This window comes from Ascaphus truei, chromosome 14 (assembly GCF_040206685.1).
Source record: "Ascaphus truei isolate aAscTru1 chromosome 14, aAscTru1.hap1, whole genome shotgun sequence".
Lineage (NCBI taxonomy): Eukaryota > Metazoa > Chordata > Amphibia > Anura > Ascaphidae > Ascaphus > Ascaphus truei.
In genome coordinates this window covers 55,492,479-55,519,339 of record NC_134496.1, presented here as the reverse complement: position 1 = coordinate 55,519,339, position 26,861 = coordinate 55,492,479, and the positions used below count along the sequence as shown (strand labels likewise).

At 44.5% G+C, this 26,861-nt stretch overlaps 1 protein-coding gene and 1 long non-coding RNA gene across 5 annotated transcripts in view; one reads left to right on the top strand and one right to left on the bottom strand.

Annotated features, from left to right (window-relative positions):
- Positions 1-26,861, top strand: part of FGF12 (fibroblast growth factor 12) — a 229,177-nt gene that overhangs the window by 88,109 nt on the left and 114,207 nt on the right. The gene's annotated exons all lie outside the window — the stretch shown is intronic.
- On the bottom strand, positions 12,326-19,007 carry LOC142465521 (uncharacterized). Its single transcript, XR_012787905.1, has 3 exons — positions 18,923-19,007; positions 15,842-15,959; positions 12,326-12,555 (listed from the first exon to the last, which is right to left on the bottom strand). It is a non-coding gene; the product is annotated as an uncharacterized LOC142465521 (long non-coding RNA).

Here is a 26,861-nt window from a genome sequence, read left to right as displayed (position 1 = left end):
CCTTAACTCAAGTGTTTTTAGGGCACTTCTATTATGTGTTTTTCAGATTTGGAGAGTTCCCCTAGTAATATATCTAAGTCCTATATAAGTTATCCACGGTTCCCAGACCTCTAAGTATTTCTGTACCGTGTCGTTTTGTATCCCCGTCAGTTTTTCCATAAGACAGATCCTCCATAATCTCGCTTTTACAGCGTGTATGGCCGGCTGCTGTTCCTGTTTCCAGGCTTTGTCTATTTTGCATCTGGCCGCTGTATATATGTGTGTCAGTAGTTTGTCGTCAATTTTTTCCATGTTTTCAATTGGCCTGCATAGCAGTACCTTCCAGGGGACTAGGAGACTAGGGGGAAGGTACACTGTTTTCTATTTTAATGACGGGATCTCAGAGTGACAGACATTTCTGGAGCTTTGATTTCAATCATCTTAATGTATTAAGGGTTTGCAGAGTAATTTACAGTGGCCAAGTAAAAGGTTTTGGCCCATCCATCCCACGAACTTGTTTATTAAAACTTGTTTGAATGTTTAGTCTGATGTAAGCAAAACCTACAAACATTCCTATCGTTGGCCAGCAGATCCATATTTAATGGCCCTCCTGGTGATCCCTGAAGTAACCCTACGATGTGCCCCACTGTACTAACATCTCCTCTACAAAAGAAGGTTTAATCATTGCTTTTAGGCTTTTAAAACTGAAGGTCTGACTGTGAAACACTGTGGTAAATATCACAGAATATAGAATACTTGTTGCTTTTGATAAGGGCTCACACCAAAGAGATGAAAGACTGAAGCCGCATTGAAGAGCTGCAGGAGTTATAACACTTTTATTGCTAATCGATGTGTTCCAGGCCCCACTGGCATCAAGGTGATTGAATCGCAACAAAAAATTCCTTTCTGTAAGATTTTTGTTTGAAGATTTTGCAGGGATTTGTGTGATCAGGATCATGAGGCCATTTGTGCAACAAAAAAAAATGATTCCATCCAAGACTGAACTTTACCTGCAAATCCTGTAACCTAAACGTTAAGCTGGAGTTTGAATCTTGAACCCAAAGGAAACATCAAGAGCTCCCCTGAGTTGGAGACACCCCAATGGATATTTTCCCAGAGGCCCAATGGGGAAGGGTCCGGTAACTTGTTGGATACTTGTTATTTCTGGCAGAAAAGTGGAGCCTCGGTGTCTGGTTTTTCTTTTGTTCGCCTTTGAGACATATATTTAGAAACCAGGTCACATTATGAGAGCACAAACAGACTATGCTGAACAGGCTCCAAACCAAACAGTTACACTTACAGTCGTATGAGGCTCATTGCTCCTCAAATCACCTCCTTTCATATTTTAACCTGGATTTACTGCAGCTAGTCCTGGTATTATTAAGAGATGTTCAAATAATGAACTTTTCAGAGCTTTATAGAGGACTAGCTGAGAGACCCGGCATTGCCCGGGATGTAAATGCGTAATAGGTAGTATTATTTATAAATCGTGGAACAATAGGTAGTATTTGTTGTGGCGTCCGGCTGTGGCGTCCGGCTGAGTGAGGCGTGCAGGCGGCGGCAGGAGGCGCCCTGTGTGGGCCTGTGTGGGCCTGAGGCGCGAGGCTGCACGCCTGAAATAGGAAAGTTACTGGCACCATAAGCTGAGGCGGGACGCGCAGTGGTGTGACTTACCTGAGGGGGCGGTAGCGCCGGGGAGGTAAGGGAGCGGCTGGGGTAGGAGGGCCGCGCTTCCCGTCCGGAGCCGGTGCAGGGCGGCGCACGTGATGGGGGGGGGGGTGGGGGTGCGGACAGAGGGGTGTGTGTGTGTGTGTGTGTGTGTGTGTGTGTGTGTGTGTGTGTGTGTGTGTGTGTGTGTGTGTGTGGCCCGTCACTCCGCCTCAGGCCAATGAGAGGTGTGCGGGGGCGGGCGGCCCAAGGGACCAATGAGATTTCCCCTAGGGACACCGGACATCCAGACAGGCATACAGTGCTTTCACTAATATAGTATAAGATGAGAGCCACATAACCAGGACTATATGAACCTGCCTCGTCTAATCATTGTCAGGCTCTCTCATAAACTTCTTAGACTTCCATCGCCCGTGGATATGGGTGGGACACAAATACTGAAACAGGCGAACACATTTTTTTACTCTTGTACAATAAGCTTCAATCTTTTGGAACAATGCTGCATGATTACTAACTACTCCAGAAATAGCAATTCTTCTCTGACAACTCCAAAAGTGATTACTCTGCAGTCTAAGACACTTTGAAGTTCTGCTCTATTCAATATTCTCGGCACAGCCTGAATCCAGACAGCCTCTGCAGCTGGAAACTCTTCAATCAGCTCATTTTATGAAGTCCAAAGATCAAATACTTTCAATGAATGTTTTTTTCACCATCTGGATAACTAAAGCTGCAGTCTGATACAGTCCTCTTTTAACACCTTTATTCCCGGATGGTCCTGCACTGTACGAAAAGACTCCACAGTGCTGATCGTAGCACAGCACAGGACTGTGTCAATTCCTAATCATTTGGAGCAACTCTCATTTATTGGAAGACCGTTTCATTACTAGCAACACTGGTTTCAGAGGCTCAAATTCAATATGACGTGAAGGTGCCCTCCCCATGTCAGTGACGCTGGAGCTCAGAACCTCACAGACTTGGGGAAGACCTCATCACAGTTTATTGAATAAGGACTAACAATGACGATACTTTAATGCAGTCTCAGGTTTTATATTAAAAGATCTCACTGATGGAAAATAAATAAATGTTAGGCCCTGCACTTTCTAATGATTATCTAGTAATTAGAGAATTGCCGGCAGCCATTTTTCTTCTATCTCAATTAAAAAAAAACTGATCTGACGAGTTCTGGGCTGGTAACAGTAATGGCCATATAGTATAGACTCCGGGCCATATAGTATGGACTCCCGGCCATTTAGTATGGACTCCCGGCCATATAGTATAGACTCCCGGCCATATAGTATAGACTCCCGGCCATATAGCATAGACTCCCGGCCATATAGCATAGACTCCCGGCCATATAGTATGGACTCCGGGAGACACATTCCAGGTAATTTCCTCCTCTTCCACGCTGCACATGAACGCTTCCAATGTATATTTTATTGCCACCTGTAGAAGACCCAGGGTAGGTTTATTAGATTGTATTTTGTAAACTATATGTTGTTCTAAAAATTAGGAGGACATTTAAAAGTTCGAACAGTTTGCTAATGCTTTTTTCTAAAATATTCTTAGGGAAATATGTCCATTTGTCAAGCAAGAAGTCCACAATTATTTCCTGTCTCCGCATATACGAGTGAAGACAATTCAAAAGTATTAGGAGAACTCATGGTGATTTTTTTTCTCAATAAATCCATCCACATCCAAATGTATAACTTGCTTGTGACTTGTATTAGAGGCAGGAAAACATTTTTTTTTTAATATATTATTTTTGGGGGGCTAGGGCAGACGCAAAGATGCCTGGTGACTCAAAGGTGGTTATTTATTAAGCTTCTGAGATGCAAAACTAGGACACATCCAGTGCTAAAGCAGCACCATATTTATTAAAGGAATCCTATTGAAAGTAATTGCTGTTTTTTCTGGGATAAATACACAGTTTTTTCACCAATTTTGCAGCCGGGAGACTAGTAAATAATCATTCTGCAGCAGATCATTTGCAAAGAAGTCTGGCAGAACAGCGCCAACGCTCTATACGTTGTATAGCAGATGTATTGGGTTGCCATGGAAACGCAATCTCATTCAACAACAATCAATCTGACCTTCTTCAGACGTAACGTATGCTGCATTAGTGATGCATTACATAATACAGCTACACACATCCTGAGACCAGCAAAAAGTAAAACCAAAACAGTGCAACGATCAATCAGTACAGCTTTGTAAACATTACTTTAACGATAGTGTTACGTGGCTGAAGGTTTCCAAGACATTGCAAATCCAGAACATGTGCTAAGTGGGACTGCACCTTTGTGACGAAGTCCCAGGATGTGATATGCATATGTCAGTAAGCAGGTTGGAGAAAGGGATATGACACATTAGCATCCCCTTGGGGAATGATAGTCACAGCAGCTATGGGATGCAAGCTAAAGGACACCGTTGGGAACTTGGTGCCATGGTGAGTTTTAAAAGATGCCTTCTGTAATTACCATTATCAATTGGTTAGGGAATCAACTGACCAATGTACTCCCAGAATGCTTTGCAAGGTGATGATACTTTCGCAATGGGCCAGGATTGTTAAACGTGTTGTTTTTGATGCATGTTGGAATATATTGTATCTGCTTAGCAGTACATTGCTTGAGAGATGTAAGTGGGCAGAGGTATTAAGACTGCCAAAGTCTTTATTCTCTTGCACTAATGCAGAAACGCAGCACCAGAAATGTGATGGGATCCCACCCTACAAGTGGCTGTTTGTGTTCATTTCTATTATATGTTATTATTATATGATGATTAGTAGAAAAGTGTTCTAAGTTATATTACGTTTTTTTTTTTTGTTATTAACTAAAGCGAAGATTTGTGAGAAGTTCAGATTACATTAAGCAAATAAAAAGATCCCGTGTGAGCCCATTCACACATCTCAAACAGGCCTGCAACCCTGCCCTTCCCCACTATCTGCTAGCAAACAGTGCTTCCACTGCAGCTAGGGATTCTGGGAAATTATATGCAGGACATTACATTAACAAACTATCACAACTCTACTTTACCTCTCCACATGTCTGTTTGAGCACTGCACTAGAGTCAAACAAACCGGTAAATCAATGCGCTCAGGTGTAACATTTACATTGAATTGGTATATTTTAATTCATTGGGGAAATAAATAAATAAATGAGATGTTCATACTGGGCCTTGTGAGTATCAGACTGGGCCCTGTGAGTATAAGACTGGGCCCTGTGAGTATCAGACTGGGCCCTGTGAGTATCAGACTTGGCCCTGTGAGTATCAGATTGGGCCCTGTGAGTATCAGACTGGGCCCTGTGAGTATCAGACTGGGCCCTGTGAGTATCAGACTGGGCCCTGTGAGTATCAGACTGGGTCCTGTGAGTATCAGACTGGACCCGGTGAGAATCAGACTGGGCCCTGTGAGTATCAGACTGGGCCCTGTGAGTATCAGACTGGGCCCTGTGAGTATCAGACTGGGCCCTGTGAGTATCAGACTGGGCCCTGTGAGTATCAGATGGGACCATAGAATGGAAAGTGGACAATGTAGAGTCACACCACAATTTTATATTTCAGTATTTAATTTTCATTTGTAATTACATATTTTAAATGATGATAATGCGATTGTCAGTGTATGTCAAAATAAACAATTTACAAATATAAATGTTAATTGGTGGCATTAGAGATATGTCTGTGAGGATTCGTGAGACTCGCCACCCTCGGTGCGCCTCCCGCCTGCCTCGCTCTGCGATCGGGTGCTCCGCTGCTCCCTCTCCCTGCAGTGCACCTCCAGCCACCGGACTACGGGCGCACGCGCATCACGCCCAGACTTAAATACAGAGTCTCCTGGTCATGCCTCTAGGTTGCGCCCACGCAGGGGTTTCAGCGCGCCGCACCTGCACGTAATGGGCGCTCATCAAGTGCCTGCTCCGCATCATCAACCTGAAGCTGCTATATATACGACTCTCACCTGTCTCCTGCGCGACTGCAACCAATCACAGCCCGCACTGACGGCGCGCCTCCGCTCCTCACTCATTGGCTCTCCTCCCTGTTATATGCTCAGCCGGCCCACTAGCTCATTGGCTGAGCATAATCCTTTGTCATTGCAACGTGTTTCACTGCTCTCCTTGTTCCTGGTGCCTTGCTTTGCGCTCCTGTCTCTTGATCTCTGTTCCTGACCCGGCTATCCCTTGGACTCCGCTCTTCTGTACTCCTGACACCGGCTACCATCGACAATCCACATCTCTCCAACCCTGACCTCGGCTAATAGCACCTGCAACGATCCGTACCTCTCCAATCCACACCCCGGCAAGTATCTCGACTACCCGCACCTCTCTGACCCCGGCCCGGCTACCTCGACCAATCTACACTCCAGACGTGCCCACGTGGCTGTGGGTTGGTGTTTGTCTAATCCCCACCTCGGCCCCACGGTCCCGCCTTGTTTGTGGTGAGCGCTCCGTGACAATGTCACAGTTGCTAATATCCAAATCACAAGTTAATTACCATGGGAAAAAAAACGTGTGATACATGGAAGCAGGATGAAACCGTTGCTCTTACCATCAATTTCATGGGAACAAATGTGTTTCCTTTGTATGTAGAACCCAATAAGCCCCTGGCCAGAAAAGCGAACAGTTATTCTAACAAGGGAATTAGGGACACATGCTTCTTAACACTTGTGACCCTCTGCACATGACTGGGGTTGATACAGTGGTAATGAGTAGTGTGCTTTTTTTCATGTCATCACCACTGTGCAATCTTTTTAGGGCAAATTCAACAAAGACACGTTAAGCCTTACCGCGCCTCTTCAATGGCCAAGAACATAATGGTAAGTGAAGTCTACTCGCGGAATAAGCGTGATAAGGAGATGTGGGGGGGGGCGCCCCCCCTATCAGCGGATATCCACTAAGATCCATTAAGGGTTAACACGCGGAACTAACGTTTCTTTAATAATTCCATAACGTACCTAAACTCGGCTTTATTCACATCCAGACCCGGAAATCAGGCTTTTACCGGACCTGGATGCGTGTAACACCACAGTTAGGTGTGATATAACTAACGATATTGCCAGTATTATTTTCTTCTTCTTTATAACTTGAGTTAAACAGCTATTTCAGGGCCTGGATTGAAGTAAGATATTGTATGGGCAGAGAACACGGCATTGTACAATAACATGCCATTGTGCCTACGCTAAGGAGATATGCGGCGGCCATTGTGCCTATGCTAAAGAGATATGCTGCGGCCATTGTGTATATGCATTAACCTCAGGGAAAATAAAGTCTGTTCCTGTTTAAGTGAAGGTCACGTTATGAGACCGAATCTAACCCTTAGAGAGAGTACATCAGTCACCTTCCCCTGCTCCCCAGCCGGTGCTCCCCAGCCAGTGCTCCCCTGTGCACCAATCAGGAACGAGGAACATGATCGCTGAGCAGCACCACCCTGGGGTGGGTTCCGCAGTAGTATATCGGAGGAGTCGGTGATTGATGGGTTTTATAACGGGGGCGCAGATAATTTGACAGTTGGGTTACCAGTCAGAAGAATTGTCAACCATTTCAGGTTTAAACACATGGTAGTGGCAGATTTAGGGAAGGGGAAGGTAATTCTGCCAGGGGCAGTGGCAGGATGAAGGGGAACACGCGCGGCCTAGTGAGATCAGAATGTGATGAAGCTTAATTAGATTCTGTGAAGAGGCAAGTTAATAAAGATGGGGGCACATTGGCTCAGGGAGATATTGGCAGGGAGGATTTGAGAGGTCACTGCACCGGATCAAGATACTGTGGGCGCCGTTGAAGGGGATCAAACATCCGCAGCATAAATAAGACATATAAGGGCCAGGCCGCCATTGTGGTGAAATGAAGAGGCGCACGGCAGCAGAAAGCGAGAGCCAGCTGGGAGGAAAGAGACAGGCGAAGGGAGACGCAGGTGTACAACTGGCCAGCTCAGGGACAGCCAGAGCAACACGAGGTTCCAACATGGCGGGAAGGATGGCAGGCCTTGAACAGGCCGGGCCATCTGATCGAGCGGGAACGGGTGTGCGTGATGGTGGAGGTCGGCGCAGAGGCGAGGACGCAGCCCAGCAGCCGCTTCGATAATACATATATTTACCTACCGTATATACCTGCAACTCCTTTTAGAGAGTATCTTGAAGAAATCTTAAATCTCTACTTTAGCTTCCAAAGCGAATCTCAGTTTGGATTCCACATTATAACATCACTATGCAGCTCCAAGAAGTATAATCATAAACACATCCGCAGCTGTCACCGAATGGTTAATGGCCTGGAATCTTTGTACAGTAATTGCAAACATTATTGTGGCTCCATCTACAGCTGCACGCTAATATTTGTCTAAGATCTTTAACGCGGGGGGAGGGTCCGCAGCCTGGTATCATTGCATTGTTCCAGTGTCTTTTACCATCATTGAAAGATTCCAGATCCGAAGGGTTCCTGTTCTGTAGGGTTCCTGTTCTGTAGGGTTCCTGTTCTGTAGGCTTCCTGTTCGGTAGGGTTCCTGTTCTGTAGGGTTCCTGTTCGGTAGGGTTCCTGTTCTGTAGGGTTCCTGTTCTGTAGGGTTCCAGGTCTCACTGATTCTTGTGGTTGTATGAACTTTACTGTTACAAAGAGTGAGAATATCATCAGCTTGTGGAGACCGCCGTGCAAACCGCGCTCCGTAAATACCCAGCCCGTCAGCCTCTATACCAAGGTAAGAATGTGTTTGCAGGAATACAATTATTTAACCCTTGGCAGCCCTTGTGGCAAAGGTGTTAAAAACCATGCGGGTGGTGAGAATAATTACTTTAAAGGGTGGAAAAGTTTTATCCAGAAACGTATCTTAATATTTAGTATTTTCATTTCAATGTAATTGTATATTATTATATTCGTTAAAACATGTTTGGGGGCGCGGGGGGGGGGAGTTTAATGGATGTTACTTCATTATATTTTTGGAGGAGGGGATAAGGGTGAATGAAGCACTATTTAAAAATAAATCTTACATTTTTCACCTTTTATAGAATTATGATACGGGATCCCTGGCTGCAGTGGTATGCTAAGAGATAATGGGGAAGGGCGGGGTTGCAGGCCTGTCTGAGGCGTGTGAACGTGCCACGCGTGGTATTTTTATTTACTGTACGGTGGAGGGTTTTTGCCACTTATTTTTACCCAACACAACTTTTCTAATGTTTGGTTATCCCCACGTACCAGCGCCACGTTACGTAGCCAGCAACCAAGCTCACACTGATGGGACCTAACAGGTGGAATAAGCTGTCTGTGAGGAGGGTTGCTGGCTCTGCACTTTAACCCAGGCTGTGCCAAAAAGCTGTGTAATGCGGCAGGCATAATCTGATAGGGGCCCATCTTAAAATGGGTGATACGTGGAGAGTGACACTGTGCTCATTTGCATGTCATTTCCCAGAATCCCTGGCTGCAGTGAAAGCATTGTATGCTAAGGGATAATGGGGAAGGGCAGGGTTGCAGACCTGTCGGAGATGTGAATGTGCCACACGTGGGATTTTTATTTACACTACAACGTGCCAAATCATTTTTGACCACTGGGTGGTGCTATTTAATTGCGTATTCTCCCGGACATGTCCGGCTTTTCCGCCGTTTGTCACCGTCCGTGAGGAATATTTCAACCTCTGGGATTTTGCAGCAAACCAGTGGGGGAGGGGGCTGCGGAGGATTCTGGGAGGAGGACTCCGTGGCGGCAGCAGCAGTGAGCCCACCCCAGCGGTATAAGGCCCAGAAGTCAATTATAACTTCAGGTGTCTGCTGGGGCGCGCCCCACCACTGCTCTCAGCTGCGCTGCCGCCGCCATGGAGTCCTCCGCCGCCGCCATCCCCCGTCGCACCACAGCCATCCTTTTCTTCACTGCCACTGCTGCGCGGCGAGATCGGGTCTGTGGGGGGCTGATAGGAGGAGGCCGGGGGCTCAGAGGTTGGGGGCTGAAAGGTTGAGGGACAGGCCTCAGGAATAGGAGGAGGGGGCCTGTGAGGAGGAGGAGGGGGGCAGTGAGGAGAAGGAGTACGGGGCATTGAGCATTTTTTTTTTAAAAACCCACTGTGAATGACATTTTTAATGTATTACAATGTAACAAGCCTTTTTTTGTTTCTATAGCAACCATTTACAAAGTCACATCCCCTTCCTCTTCTGAAACAGGCTCTGGTAGACCACTTTTTGAGCCCTGCCCTCTCTCTAGCAGTGCCCCAGTTGTATCTAGTGACTGCCTGGTCACATGATCTTCCCCACAGAACTTTGCATCTTTGGTCCTCTTCTGCTGCACTGCCAGCCATTCAGTGAACCCCCCAAGCCGAATCTTCACCGATCGATCACAAGAGAACGGATCGATCGTCAACTTAGCTAATTACTTATCATTGTGTGGCTTGTATTGATGCGCATATTAAAGGGGAACATTACAAGACGGCAGCTTGGACGCTGCTATAAGTCCGCTCTTTTTTTGTGGAGAAGAGCATTTTCTTTTCGAGTTTAAATATTTTCCGTTCTTGATGCTAAGTCATTTATGGAATAACCCGGCTCTGAGAAGTGGTGTCCCACTGGGGTGCACAATCTTCTTCATGGTGTGTTAGTGTGTGTCAGCGCAGTATTTCCCTTCTTCATGGTGTGTTAGTGTGTGTCAGCGCAGTATTTCCCTTCTTCATGGTGTGTTAGTGTGTGTCAGTGCAGTATTTCCCTTTTTCATGGTGTGTTATTGTGTATTTCGGATCCATGGGAGATGGTGCAATGAATTTTAAACATGCCTCAGTGTCACCCATGTGGGCGTTGTTACTGTTCAGGGATTCTACACCCATAGTAGCTACTAGTGTGTTGGATGGTAATAAAGTAACAGAGGAGGGAGAAGGAGGGAGAATGAGCTCAGCAGGTAGTACTAGTATGATGCCTGTTATAGGACCAGGTGATAATTAATAACTTACAAGCTTTTGAACCTCACAGGATTTGGCAAAAGTAGTGTTACGTGTTTTCATATTTTTTATTTTTACAGTTCCAGGAATATTTTGGTGTTCATTTTCTATACATTAAAACCGGGATGAAATCGGATAAAAGAAAAAATAAATAAATCGGGTAAAATCAGGATTTATTTTTATACCTTTCCGCAGCGCCACACTAAGCCAAACATTGCTGTTCTGTTCAGGGTGTTTTACACTTTTTATTACAGGACGAGCTTCAGTCATAGCGGGCACACAACGAGAGCGGAAGTCATTTGTTTTTGTTAACAAAAAACGGTGTGAATCGTTAACTGAATTTCTCTGATTAAAAAAAACCATTATAATTTCTTGGTAAAAAATCAGTAAAACTGCAAACGCGGAACACAATTCATTAGAAAAACCCCGAGAGGTTTGAAAGCTTGTATCTGTTATTCCAATAAAAGTTGTCATGATACCTGCAGTACTTCTCCCTCACTGACCACCATAACCAACCTTCTGCCATTGTGCAGAAGAACTGAAAAGTGATACAATGTTTTCTATTCATTTGCCTAAACTGGTCCCAGAAATTAGACATGACATTTATATATTTAGAAAGACAAATGCAGAGAAAAATATAAAGAAACCTGTCAGTAAAAATGATTGTAATGGTTTCTGATTGGCTGGATCTGTCCTGGGTTCTGATTCTAAGTTCTTCATGTAATGCAGAATAGTCTCAATGCAAACAGCACATGCATCGGCCTTTGGGTTTATTTATCAATCCTTGCCAGCTGCAAAACCGGACAAAACCATTGTTATAAATACGGCATCAAAATGATCAACTAACAAAACATTGCCACACAACATGTGTACGTTATGTGGCTCCTGTGCCCTCGTTTTGTAGCTGAGACTTTAAGAAATAAATCCTGACTTCCTGATTGTCCTGTGTAAGCTGCAGAAAGTCCCTCAGTTTGGCCCATGTCCTGTCCTGTTAGTCAGAGGAGGAAGAGCAGGTGCTCAAAACCACTCTTGTATTTGCACACAGGAGAAGCTCGTTATTAATAGATTGTGTACTGTACATAACATGTTGCATGTGCTTTTACATATCCATTGTGTGCATTAAACAGCTTTAGCTTCCTTCCCATTTGCATATATCCTGTTTGTGTCACTTAGACCCAGAGATGGAAGCACAATGCTGAATCAGTTGAAAGAGGAACATTTTTGATTGCCCACGAGGTGGCAGTATGAGACAAGTAATCTGGTTGCATGCTCCTAAACTCCCTGTTAAAATGAGTCTGCAGCATTTACTCCGGGATACAAGGAGCCAGTGCTCTGAGATAGGAAGCCACTAATACTGCATCCTGTGGATGTGGTGAGGAACAGGGTGGCTAATAATTTGCATATCAAATGAACCCTGTGCTGATGCAATGCTACATTAACATGGGTAATTCATTATATGTGAAAAGGAAAATCAAGCGCAAATAATATCACAACAGATCACAGATGATATACTATCCTTAATGAGTGCAGCTCCTGACGTAGAATTCAAACCAAATTCAATCAGCAAACGGAGGAGAAACAGGTGCGCAAATCACATCAGGATATGGAAAAGAAAGTGAAAACACAAAATAGTGCAATATTGTCTACTTCAGCAAATTAGCTTCAATGCTGAAAGTTCTATAAAATTTGCACTCACGTGTTTAACGTGAAATGAAAGCGTTGTGGTTATTCAAAGTTACCAACTTATGTCTCCAGACAGGTACTCCAGATCCACATAGAGAGGGGGAAATTCCATATACAAAAGAGGGGAAAAGCAAAATAGTATAGTACTGTTTTTAATGTTAAAAACACAAAGTATTCCACTTACATAAGTGCCTTTGTTTGAGAGCATTCAGACCACCCTGGGTCATAGGGTCAGACAAAATATTCACAGCAACAGCATCTGCTCCACGCCCGTCACAGCAGGCACTGGGCTGATTAAAGTTGTCCTCCACTCTAGATGTCATCAACAAGGGCTCCTTTAGTGGTCAAACAAAGGCACTTATGTAAGTGGAATACTTTGTGTTTTTAACATTAAAAACAGTATTATACTATTTTGCTTTTCCCCTCTTTTGTATATGGAATTTCCCCCTCTCTACTGTATGTGGATCTGGAGTACAAAGTATTTCGAGACAGGCATTTAAAATGTAACTACAATGTGTGTCTCCTTACCGCGCACACGTGTGTCTCCTTACCGCGCACACGTGTGTCTCCTTACTGCACATACGTGTGTCTCCTTACCGCATACACGTATGCCTCCTTACCGCACACACGTGTGCTTACCGCACACACCTTACTCCTTATCCTCTCCGCCTTGGTTACTGTAGCGTACTGCTAAGGCTGCGTTCATAGTGGTTCCGATGGCGCGAGCGTCAAATTGAAACCAACTGAGGCCAGTGCGCATGCGCATATTGTGAGCCAGGGCGGCCGATGCGTGGCGAGACAAACTTGTTTGTCTTTGACGCACGACGGCTGGGTCACATGAGCAGTTCGCCCAATGAGGGAGAGGCAGCTCTGTGACCCCACGGCTACGCTCCCTGTCGAATCTGCCTGCAGGACAGAAATCTCCTGCTACAGGCGAGCGTGATGCCGCGCAAACACGCATACACTATGTACGTTGCCTAAAGCCGCGATTATAGTGCAGGCGGCAGCACGCACGACGGTCGCATGACGCGACCATCGCATCTAAAACAAATAATTTTGTCGGGCTACAGCCGCTCCGTCACGCTTCCGCGCAGCCGCGCACACTATCTGCAGCTTCCTTGGAATTTAGACATTTGTTTTTGCGTCGCGCACACCGTCGCCGGCACTATAATCGCGGCCTAACAGTTCTCCCGGTTTCACAACTTTTCCCCCTGCAATCTATCCAAATCTCTGCTGCTGGAATAAATTCACTTTCCCAAAACCAGTCTCCGCTCATCTCCTCCTTAAATCCCTCTCCTGGCTTCCCATCAACTCCCGGATCACACACAAAGTCCTCCTTACCTTTAAAGGGGTAATCCAAGCGGCACTTCTTTCTTTTGTTTTAATATATGCAGCCTTTGATTGCCTTTATTGAAATCTAATTACCTAAGCTGCCAATCAATTCATTCTCTCGTAATCGATTAGCAAAGATCCTGTTTCCCAAAGTTCAATAAATGGCCGCCTTTTAGTTTCAATCAATCCGTCAGTCAGTGTAACTCAGCAGCTACAATGAATTCTTAAATTACTAAGGTAACATTATCTATTGTTACAGTTTGCAGCTCAAACTGCTGGGAATATTTGCAACAAATTATCACGAACAGGAAAGTGTTGTAAAGATCTTGCACTGCTGGGGAGGTGGATAACACCTGCTATAAAACCAAAGGACGCTCAGTATATTAAAACTCATTAAATGGCTTTAAGTTGAATTGAAAAAAGAATGCAGTAAGTATTATCTAGAGCTACAGAACTGATTTATTTAAAAAAAAAAAAATAACACACGGGGTATAGTACTGGGATTGCTCCTTTACGGCTCTCTACTCGTCTGCTCCTCTCTACATATCAACTTTGATCTCTCTATGCCCCTGCTCGTCTTCTGCTCTCTACCTATAACTGTCTCCTCTCCACCCCTTTCCGCTCTACTGCTCTCTCTCACCTTAAACCCTTCCCCCTCACTGCCCCTTACCTGTGAAACTCCTTATCCGCCAAGCACCCTCTTTTCCCACCTGGAAGACAAACCTTAAAACTCACCTGTTAAATGAAGCATCCCAGTAACCGGGGCTCAGGGCTACTGTCCCACACCCACAATCTCTCCTACCAACTACTGTCCCTCCTACCAACCACTGTGACCAAGCACAGCCATCTGCAGCACTTACTGTATTCCCTCACCTGCTGTCCCTGTAACTCTCCCATCTTACCTCTTAGGCTGCGGTCCCGCTAGCGCTGACCGCGCTCATGCTTGAGAGCGGTGACGTCACCAACTCTCCAAGCATGAGCGCTGGGTGTCCAGGCTATTGCGTAAGCATGCGCAGGGGGTGTTGCGGGCAAGTTGAGTGCGCACGAAAGTTAACAAAAATTGTTTACCCAAGCACCAAGCGTGGGTGAGCGTGCGTGCCCGAGCGCGTACGCGCACCGCGTGAGCAGGGACTCGCATATATAGATATATGTAAGTAAAAGCGGCAAGCGCCGCTCGCTCAGTGCTAGCGGGGACGCAGCCTTAGATTGTAAGCTCTCTGGGGCAGGGATTTCCTTTCCTATTTTCTGATTTTGTTGCACTTATTGTATTATTATAATTCCCTGTATTGTCTCTTTGTGCAGCGCTGAGTGCACTGTGGACGCTTTATAAATAGATATATATACATACATACATATATATACACACACATACATGCACACATACAGTACATACATGCACGCATACATGCATGCATTCATACACACAAATATATATATATATATATATATATATATATATATATACACATACATACATATGCACGCACACATACATACATACATACATACACGCACGCATGCATACACACAAATATATTATATATATATATATATATATATATATATGTATATAATATATATATATATATATATATATACACATACATACATATGCACACATAGACACATAGACACATACACACATACATACATATGCACGCATGCATGCATACACACAAATGTATATACAGGCATACCCCATATTAACGTACGCAATGGGACCGGAGCATGTATGTAAAGCGAAAATGTACTTAAAGTGAAGCACTCCCTTTTTCCCACTTATCGATGGATGTACTGTACTGCAATCATCATATACGTGCATAACTGATGTAAATAACGCATATGTAACAGGCTCTATAGTCTCCCCGCTTGCGCACAGCTTCATTACAGGTAGGGAGCCGGTATTGCTGTTAAGGACGTGCTGACAGGCGCATGCGTGAGCTGGCGTTTGCCTATTGAACGATATGTCCTTACTCGCGAGTGTACTTAAAGTGAGTGTCCTTAAACCGGGGTATGCCTGTATATGTATACACATACATCCATACATATGCACACATACATACATACGCATACATACATACATACATATGCACACACATGTGCATGCACACATACATACATACATATGCACACATACATACATACATGTGCACGCACACATACATACATACAGGGCTTGACAAATTAGAAAAAAAGGCACTCGCCGCCTACCCCACCCCTCAAAAATTGTCTTATTGTAACACCCCTCCATCTCTCATCCCCTTCACTTTACCCGCTGGCGAGTCTTACCGGCAGCGGGGTGGTGCGGCGTCTCCCGGCATTCTCCATTCTCGTGACGTCAAGTTGCGTCCCGTTGTCACGGAAACACGTCGCGCAGCCATTTTCATATGCGTTGCAGGGGAAGACACTGGAGTTTGAGGGAGAGATGCAGGAGAATACCAGGAGACGACGCACCATGCCGCAGCACCCCGCCGCCGGTAACACTCGTCAGCGGGCAAAATGCACTCGCATTTGTCGAGCCATACATACATACACACACACACATACATACATACATACATACACACACACATACATACATACATACACACACACACATACATACATACATACACACACACACACACACATACTTATGTAGCCCTCTTTCCCCTACTCACTGGGAAATGGTCTTGCTACCTGTGTATTCTGTGGCGGCTGTGGTCATACCGCGGTGGTGTGGGGAGTATCAGGACAGGTTTGCGGTGAATTCCTCAGTGATCAGCGCCTCCAGTCCAAGAGGATCCTGGGGTCTCAGGATGCATCTCATGGACAAATCTTCTTCCTTTAGTCATTACCGTACTTCAAGGACTACACCCGGTGTATATCCGCCTGAGGTTTATTTATTTTCGTAGTACATGCACCGAATTGTACATCATTGTACCCTATCCCATCTTGGGCTCGGCCTCAGCCACTTCTCTGTGCAGAGTGTACACATTCTGGCCTCTTCCAGGAGCACTACTTACTTACAGCACTCAGAAGACCCTCTTACTCTCACTACTCCACACTATATAGAAGAGCACCCCCCTTCTTCCCTGGGGAGCGGCTAGTAAGCCAGCCGATATCTGTCATAGGCCCCCCTTACTGCAGTGAGAGGCCACTATAACTTTATTGCTCATACCTGCGGAACAATGTACCATCACACACTGAACATTAGGACGGATTCCCCTTTGGAAATCATGAGCACACTGCCCACAATCTATGGGGCTTACAGTGGAACTTAAGAAGCAATAGTAGTCCAGAGCGACCTGGTTAAACACATATACATATACATACATACATACATACATACATACATACATACATACACACATGCATGCATACATACATACATATATATACATACATACACACATGCATACATACACACATGCATACATACACACATGCATACATACACATATATACATACATACACATACATACACATATATATATATACACACATGCATACATACTGTAACAGGGACGTATCCCTGTTTGAGAGAAACGGCCTCTAAATCCAGCAGGGAGCTGGTTAATTGCAGACAGGCAATTAACCAGACTCCACCTGGCCACATTAGAGCTCTAAGAAAAGCCTCCTGTTGGAAATAGGAGAGAGATTTCCTTTGCTCACATTTGGGCTGACAGAAGGAGAGCAGGGAAGCCTGCACACCGACACTGTCTTGGGCACAAAGGCTGTGGTGAGATCAAGACACCCAGAGACCTATATTTCCTGGACACATAGGACCCAGGGACCTGCCAGACACTGACATGGAGGGCCACCTGCTTAAGGTACCTCCTGAGACTGGGTAGGGTGACCAGATTAACAAAAGTACAAACTGGGACACATTAAAAAAAATAATTATAAAACAAATGACATCATCAACTGCTCTGTCTCCTTTATGTCTCTCCACCCTCCGTCTCACACACACAGCCTATTCTCGTTCCCCCATCCCTCCATTCTCGTTCCCCCATCCTTGTCCCCCCCATCCTCCATTCTTAGTCCCTCCATTCTCGTTCCACCCTTCCCATTCTGTCTCTCTCCCCATTCTGTCTCTCTCTCCCCCAAATTCTCTGTGTCTCTCTCTCACCCCCTTTCTTTGTGTGTCTCTCTCTCCCCCATTCTCTGTGTCTCTCTATCCCCCATTATCTGTCTCTCTCTCTCTTTCTCTCTCTCACTGTCTCTCTCTCCCCATGCTGTGTCTCTCTCTCCCCATGCTGTGTCTCTCTCTCCCCATGCTGTGTCTCTCTCTCCCCATGCTGTGTCTCTCTCTCCCCATGCTGTGTCTCTCTCTCCCCATGCTGTGTCTCTCTCTCCCCATGCTCTGTCTCTCTCTCCCCATGCTCTGTCTCTCTCCCCCCATGCTCTGTCTCTCTCTCCCCATGCTGTGTGTGTCTCTCTCCCCATGCTGTGTGTGTCTCTCCCCATGGTGTGTGTGTGTGTGTCTCTCTCCCCATGCTGTGTGTCTCTCTCTCCCCATGCTGTGTATGTCTCTCTCTCTCTCCCCATGCTGTGTGTCTCTCTCTCCCCCCATGCTGTCTGTGTCTCTCCCCCCATGCTGTGTGTGTCTCTCCCCATGTTGTGTGTGTCTCTCCCCATGCTGTATGTCTCTCCCCATGCTGTATGTCTCTCTCCCCCCAAGCTGTGTGTCTCTCTCTCCCCATGCTGTGTCTCTATTTCTTCCCATGAGTGTTTGTGCTGTGTGTGTCTCTCTCACCATGCTGTGTGTGTGTCTCTCTCTCACCATGCTGTGTGTCTCTCTCTCACCCTGCTGTATCTCTCTCTCTCACCATGCTGTGTCTCTCTCACCATGCTGTGTGTCTCTCTCTCCCCATGCTGTGGGTCTCTCTCTCTCCCCCCATGCTGTGTGTGTGTCTCTCTCTCTCCCCATGCTGTGTGTGTCTCTCTCTCCCCCCATGCTGTGTGTGTCTCTCTGTCTCCCCATGCTGTGTGTGTCTCTCTCTCTCCCCATGCTGTGTGTCTCTCTCTCTCTCCCCATGCTGTGTCTCTCTCACTCTCCCCATGCTGTGTATCTCTCTCTCCCCGTGCTGTGTGTGTCTCTCCCCATGTTGTGTGTGTCTCTCTCCCCGTGCTATGTGTGTCTCTCTCCCCGTGCTGTGTGTCTCTCTCACTCCCCATGCAGTGTGTGTGTCTCTCTCCTTGCTGTGTGTCTCTCTCTCTCCCAATGCTGTGTGTGTGTCTCTCCCTCCCTATGCTGTGTGTATGTTTCTCTCTCTCCCCCATGCTGTCTCTCTCTCCCCATGCTGTGTGTGTGTCTCTCTCCCCCCCCCCATTCTGTGTTTGTCTCCCTATAGTGTGTGTGTGTGTGTGTCCACTCTGGACCATACCTGTAACATGGGGGGAAGCCATCTTGAGCCCTTGCAGCAGACACCTGAAGCTCTCACTGTCTCACTGCTGAGGCTCTGTTGACTCTAACCCCGCCCCTCCCTCTGCAACTAACCCCACCCCCACCCTCTGCAGCTCAGACCCAGTCTCCGCTCTCCTCCTGCTCTCCTCCCTGCCAGCATTCTCTGCTACCTCCCTGCTCTCTTCTCTGCTATCTGCTGCCCCCCCCCTCTCTCCTCCCTGCATTCTCTGCTCTCTGCTGCCCCCTGCTCTCCTCCCTGCATTCTCTGCTCTCTGTTGCCCCCCCTGCTCTCCTCTCTGCTGCCCCCCTGCTCTCCTCCCTGCCAGCATTCTCTGCTCTCTGCTGCCCCCTCTGCTCTGATGGTCAAAACTGGGACAGACAGAAAAAAATGGGACATTTTAAAGAATGTCGGGCAGCCGGGTCAGGCATTAAAAAAACGGGACTGTCCCGGCTAAAACGGGACATCTGGTCACCCTAACTTTGGGGTGATAGGCTGGTAATGGGAATATCCCTCCAGTCCTGCAGATAGGGTCTGGGGAAGTAAGTTAGCCCTTACAAAGGTATAGGGGGTTTGTTATTTTGTTGTTTTTGTATATTTTGCCTGGATAAAGGAACAGGCTCAATAAAGCCAAGATATAAGTTCACTTTAATCAGTCTCCATTATATGTACCTCTGCACACATCTCTTACACATAAATACATACTCACATGCATACATACATACATACTCACATACGTACATACAGACACATACATATACAATGCTACTAATGCAGAAATGTGTTTTGTTGCTGAGTGCTTTTGTGCTATTACATCCTATTTAAGTCCTTCACTATTTTATCGATATGACAATCAAACATATGATGGAAGCACAATACAATGACGAGAGATGAGTTATTACATATAGGACTCGTTAAAATGCTCCAGCTTGAGACCCTGATGGGGCATAAAAATGAATTGGATTTGGAGCTTTTCAGATAAAATTATAATTTGAATTGTTTTTAAGTTTTCTATCAAGAAAATGTGCCATGATAGCTCTACCTATTCAAGGTGTAATAACCTTATATATACCGTCTGGCAGAACCTACAGTACAGTACCACAACATTTTAAACCAATTTACTCTTGTAATGGATTTTAAATCCTAATGCCCATTAGACCTGCAATATATTTCTGTCACATATTTCATTTGTTTAGATAATATCACAATAATTCCATTTTCTAGTTGTCAGCAAGAACACACATGAATATACTGGGATATTTTAATACAGGGTGAAGAATAGTTCTCTATATAGTACTGAAATGATTATACCCTATCAGAGGTATTTTGTTCTGGTGAATTGATGCAGTATTCTGCTAAAATATGATCATTACTACTGTATATATAACTGAGGTCATTATAATAATATAATTAGACATCCAATATATAATCACACACTACTTTAGAGAGACTAACAACTATGTGTATCGCCCACCTACCTCTACTCATCCCTGTAAGAGATGTGTGCAGAGGTACATTTCATGGAGACCGATTAGGGTGAAATGATATCTTGGCTTTATTGAGCCTGTTCCTTTAACACGGAAAAAAATACAAAAACAAACAAAATTAAAAGCCTACTCCAGTTTGGAGAATAATTAAAGCTTTACTCCAGCCCTTTCTAACTGGGTGGGTAGCTAAGCAAAACAAACCTCAGGCGCTAACTACAAATGGAGTTGATGGGTAAGCTTCTCTTCTCCTTAATGAATCCGCAGTTGTGAATGTTGTTACGAACACCTTCTCAGACCCCCTATGGAATCTTTCCTAGATCCCTCAAAAGACAAAGAAAACAGAGAAGAAGGGGGGAGCAGGGGTCAGCAGTAAAAGATCTTTAAACTCCTAATTAGAGCCTACAAATGTTCCCATCCTCAATTACATAAAAGAGGGTGAGACTTGGAAACCAGCAGTGAGGGGGTTAAAAATAAATATATGACTCTAGCAAGCTCTAGTACTTCGCCTCCACGTCCGGTGTGAAGAAAGCTGCTCAGCTGGAGAAAGTGCGTGTCGCTGGATCCCTACTACTATTAGAATCCCCATGTGCACTCCAGTATGTGGGAACACATATCGAGACCTCTGCGAGTCCGCATACTGAAGCACATGGGCAACATACGGAAACAGCTCCAGACACGTAATGTATACCAACACTTCAGTCTGGTGCATGGAGGCAACCCAAGTGGCTTGACCTTCAAAGGTGTCGAAGCAGTAGCCGCTAACTGGAGAGGGGGTGACAGGCTTAGACACCTGTGCCAGAGAGAAACCCATTGGATATTCACACTAAAGACACTAGTCCCAAATGGACTGAATGGGGATATCGATTTGGGGGCTTTTATATAAACTCTATCTGCCAGTTAATTTGATCAATGGGTCTTCTACAATCAGGGTGATTATTGTATACACAACTTAATTCAATGTATTGTTATAGAGTGTCTGCTCACCCATAGTCCCTAGGGGCTGCTATTCAGTAAATTGAGTCTATCTCTATATCTAATATTGATCGATGTTCCCTATTGTTAGATTCATGTAGCGTGTATAATAGATTTGACTTCATACATGCGTGTTGCTAATTGGCACTTTAAGTTTTTTGATGATTTTTAAGATATTTGTAGTAATCAATGTTTGTGCTATTTAATCCAAATATGACTGTACACGGAAGGGGTAGCTTTTAGCAAACTTATTCTTTTTGATTAGTCGGTTTCATCGCTATATCATTTTACACTGCATTTCTATGCTTTTTAACGTTCCTCAAAGCATTTTTGGATCATTTTTATTTTGACAAATCTGTTAATGCTATGATATCTGGGCTATATATTTCTGAATTTTAGCTCCCCTACTTCCGTTAAGCTGTGCTATTTTCATCTAATTAGAAGAGCCTGAGATATTAATTTTTTACCTATCTTATCTTATTTTATATTTATTTTTTCTGATTTACAATACATTAAAAATTGATGTTTGCATATATTGGATTGATGCTCTCTATTATTAGAATCCTGTAGCGTACACATTGGTGGTGACTATATACACGCGTTCTGTCTATTGACAGTATTTAGATTTTTTATATTTTGTAGAATTTTAAGATATTTGTATAAATTAATGGCTGTGATATTTATCCAAGGAGGATTTATTACAAAAAAAGGGGGGCTTATGACCAACCTAACACTTCTGTGTGACACTACCATAGGGCGGTTTATTGTTACATATATACTATCATCTGTATGCTTTTTGATGTGATTTTAAGCTTTCTAAAGTATTTTTATGTATATGGACACAAATTATACATGCTATTTGTTTTTGTGATATACACTTCCCAATGTCATCTCACCTATTTTTGCTAAGGGGTGTTAATTTTAATTTAATTCTATTTTATATATATATATAAGGAGTCTGAGACAGATTCAAAGCTTTATTTGTTGCCATTTTGTGTCCAATGGGCAGTTATGTGGATGTTGGTACAGTTTAATTTTATTTATATTTCTACCAAAGGGGTTTCCAATGTAGGTCCATTTATCATTATCATTATTATCATTATTATTTAATGTGAGAGGGATCTTACCAGTTTTTTATTAATTGTTCAATTTTTGAATATTACTAAGATCATGCAGTTAGTCAGAGTGATCTCTGCACATACCAGTATATTCCTTGCCGATCTGTTTACAAAGAACAGTGACGTCATCACTGAGGACAGCCAATGAGGAATGAGCCTGTACTGCAGCAGCGTGATTTCTATACTGATTACTCATTCCTAACACAACGGATTCGGTTGGGACCAATTACAAACACTATTTAAGAGATGGGGAACAGACCCAGTACTTTTATTGAGTCTGAGGAAGCCGTTTTAACGGCGAAACGCGTTGCTCTATCTTCGTTCTTGGACTGTCACGAGGAGGCTTCCATAGGGATCCAGCGACACGCACTTTCTCCAGCTGAGCAGCTTTCTTCACACCGGACGTGGAGGCGAAGTACTAGAGCTTGCTAGAGTCAAGCTGGATCCTTTGTGTTGCTGACACGGACTATCCCTACATGTGAGTGTGCATTTGTTGTCATTTTAATAAATTGTCATTTGATTTTGAACACTCGCTCCCATCTCTTTTCTGGGTCTGGTGGAGACCCATGGAAGTGACGTCATCCAGCCATCAGAAAACGGTTTACCAGACAGATATGGATGAATAGAGGACTCTACTAAAGAGGCTACACTTGACAAGAACCCTTTATAAGCCTGTACTTACACAGGGCTGTGTAAGTAGTGTATTGATTTATATATTTATTTTTAACCCCCTCACTGCTGGTTTCCAAGTCTCACCCTCTTTTATGTAATTGAGGGTGGGAACATTTGTAGGCTCTAATTAGGAGTTTAAAGATCTTTTACTGCTGACCCCTGATCCCCCCTTCTCTATTTTCTGGGTGGGTAGCTAAGCTGGTTATCACCCGTAAAAAAAAAATATATATATATATTATACACACACACACACACACACACAACCGTCCAACAAGAAAGTCTCTTTTCTGTTTCTGTTGTAGCTGTAGGGGAAGGCCTCTCTGTTCTCCTGGGTCAGCACCCTTCTGTGCTATGGCACTCTCTGTGTACAGGTATAGAGGTCTTGTCCCCTTGTCTTGATATCAGCATACAGTCCTTCTGAGTGCATCAAGACATCATATTTTTCTCAGGTCAGCCCAGTGGTGGGTTAAGGAAATCTCTACAGTCCTCTTTCTCCTTATGTCAGCCCACAAGCTAAGGAATCTCTCTCCTGTTTCTCACATCAGGCTTTTTCTAAGAGTCCTAATCAGCCAGGTGGAGTCTGGTTAATTGCCTGTGTGCAATTAACCAGCACACTGCTAGATTTAGAGGCAGTTTCTCTCAAACAGTGATAAGTCCCTGTTACATACCTCCCCTGTTTGTGGGAAGCTTGGGCTTACCATGACCAAAGTCCATCCTCCCACTCTCACTAGATATATCCCTGCGGCTCGAATGAGAGTGGATGGAGAACGAGAACCCTCACTCCCACTGGGATTGGAGCCCTTTCTCCAGGTCAGTAATGTCTCCTCAAGAAGGTGCTTGAGCTCAGCACTCTTCAGTCGCTCAAGGAGGACTTTTCCCAAGCACAGTCCTTTCTTCACTGAGTTTAGGGTGACCACCTGCATCGGGTTCTGTAGCCATATTCACGAATGGTACAAGCTGGGTGGAGTTTTTATCCACACCGATTGACTCCCGTGGTGTCTCAGGTTGGTAGTTACATAGTGTTGTACCTGTAGCGGTGTGAACACCCGAAACAGTTCTGCCTCAATCTAGCCAAAGACTGTATCTTTTATAGCGCTATCTTCATTGTGAGGAATATGGCTTGGGCCATGGGGCCACGGGGCCACAGTAGCATGGCTGTATTGGTATTGCGCTTCTCAGTCGTAATTCGGTTCTTCTTTCCTGATTTGTGTGGAAAGCCGATCGTAGTACTGAGATGGCATTGAGGGTGCGCTTATTGCAACGCACAGCTTGCTTGGTTGTGATGTAGAACTATATCTGGATTGAATCACACCATTTTTTTGTAGTATCTTTGCTGCAGATACTTCCTGACATTTGACTGGAGTAAGATTACACACTGCTCCAAATGTTCACAATTCTTTCTTTGTCATTGCATTCTCAATATGGATTGGAGAAGGCAGGCTGCTTTATTCTGGTGATTTCGCCGACGAGTTCTCATTCCTATGTAAGCAGCCTGTATGGTGAGCGCTGCAGAGCGTTTGCGCAGATATATTTCTCTTTCCAATCTGCTTGGACAAGAGCTTTGTAGTACTTCTGAATTACTCTGCTGCTTTTCTCCCTTTTTAGGAAGTTTAGCTCATCAGCGAGAGAATCCTGTTTCTGGAGCTTGCTCTGATTTGCATCAACGCATTCTTAATTATATTTTGGAGCTCTGCAGATTTCTTCGCTTGGGCCGCAGCTGCTTGCCTCAGTTTCTGGACCTTCTTGTGCTCCCTCTGGTACCGGGTCACCTGGCCTCTAAGCTTGGCCTCTAGCGATGCTCTGGTGATGGTCAGGGTAGCTGTCAGTTTCTCATGCTGCTTTGTGGGGACACACTGGGTAATCAGACGTTCCTGCAGCACTTCTCAGAATCCTGCAGATTCTCTCCCTGCAGAGTTTGCTGCTTCTCTTCGGCAATCTGTAGGTGCGTACGCAGACCTTGCAGTTGGTTCTGCAGTAGGTGCTCTGCTTGTGCGTGTTGCTCCAATGCTTCTAACGTGTCATATTCAAATAGTTTCATCATTTTTTCTAACTCAGGAAGCTTTTCATTCTTTTTATTGACATGGTCAGTCAAATCAGAATTTTCTACTTTCAGCCTTGTATTTTCTCTTTTTACAGTCTCTGTAATATTCAGGGCCTCCTTGTAGTCCTCCTTCCATTTTTGCACTTTTGAGTTGAGACTCCCAGTCTCCTGGCATGAGACTTCTATCTCTAGGTTGAGGGTGGGAAGCTCCTTCTGAGAGACTTTAAGATCCACACTAAGACTGTAGACAGCTTTTTGAGAGATGTCCAGCACCTCAGCGGGATTGAAGTTCCTTTTGAGAGACTTCAAGTTCTGTGCCGCAACTGCTGATCTCTTGTTGTGAGGCATCCAGTGCTATGTGGCGAGTATGAACCTCATTCTCTGATGTCTCCATTACTGTTGGCACAATCATACACCCAGTATCACACGCACGCTGCCTTGGGGTCACATTTGAGTCCTCTCTGACATTCTCTTCTTATATTCATAATGCAGCTAAAACCTGTTGTTGTTTTTTCCTCTCTAACATTGCAAAGATACGTCCTTTCCTCTGTTCTTCTACTGCTGAAACTCTGACACAGGCCCTCATTCTCTTCCGTCTCAACTACTATAACCTCTTGCTGCTAGAATCCCTTTACTCTCTCCTAAATATGTCTAAAGGATATTGGGTAAAATTATATGTAAATTAGCCTTTTGCATAAGAATAGCATAATCCTGAAATCATGTTAATGGCAAAAAATAACGTTACATTATTTAAGTCATAATCATACTCAAAACCTGGCATTACTCCCATCCCACTGAAATAGGGGAATATAGGCAAAAGCCCTATATCATTTTTATAGATGGGCGTAATGACAAGTATGACTTCAATGACATAGTGTGATTTCCCAGCTGTATTTCCCTGTTCTAGTGTCTGGCTGAGAATAACACCAAGACTTAAATATCGTCCCCTTATTTGAACATAACGTAGCGCTATCCTGAAATAATATAACATTAACTCTATGCTAATGAGCTCTAGCATGGCTTTTGTTTTTGCATATAATTTGTTTTGTGAGTACTCCGCAATACTCAGCGAAAATAACGTCTGTTCCTGATTTAGGCAAAGTAGCGTTATTTGCCCAGAGTTTACTGAATTTAGTGAGTCTGGGCCCATGTTTGGCATCCTACAAAGTGATGATTATAAAGAACCATCAGTTCTTGCTTCAGACAGTGAACCATCTGAAAGAGAGAATGTAGGAATTAGCGGCTGGACAAAGACCAAACCACAGCTCTTTCATTTAATCCTATTTAACCTTACAATAGCGCTTCACAGGACATTGTTTGTGACTCACGTCGTTGCTATATGGGACCTGTCAATGACAATATGCTTTGACAACAAACACCTGTCAGTACTGACCCATCAGATCAAACCTACAAGCTATCCACACAGAGATAGTATGCAGAACCAGAGGAAATTACATTGTACACCTGTATATTTTACGTATTTACAGAGTAACCCATAATTGGTTCAGTGTTCCCTTATAAACTCCTTTGTCTGATAAGATTGTGCCTCTGTTCCTAGGTTAGAACTCCGTGCCAGAGAATGATCAGTAATTACAGTTATTTTGTGAAAGAGAAGCTGCTCGTGATCTGCA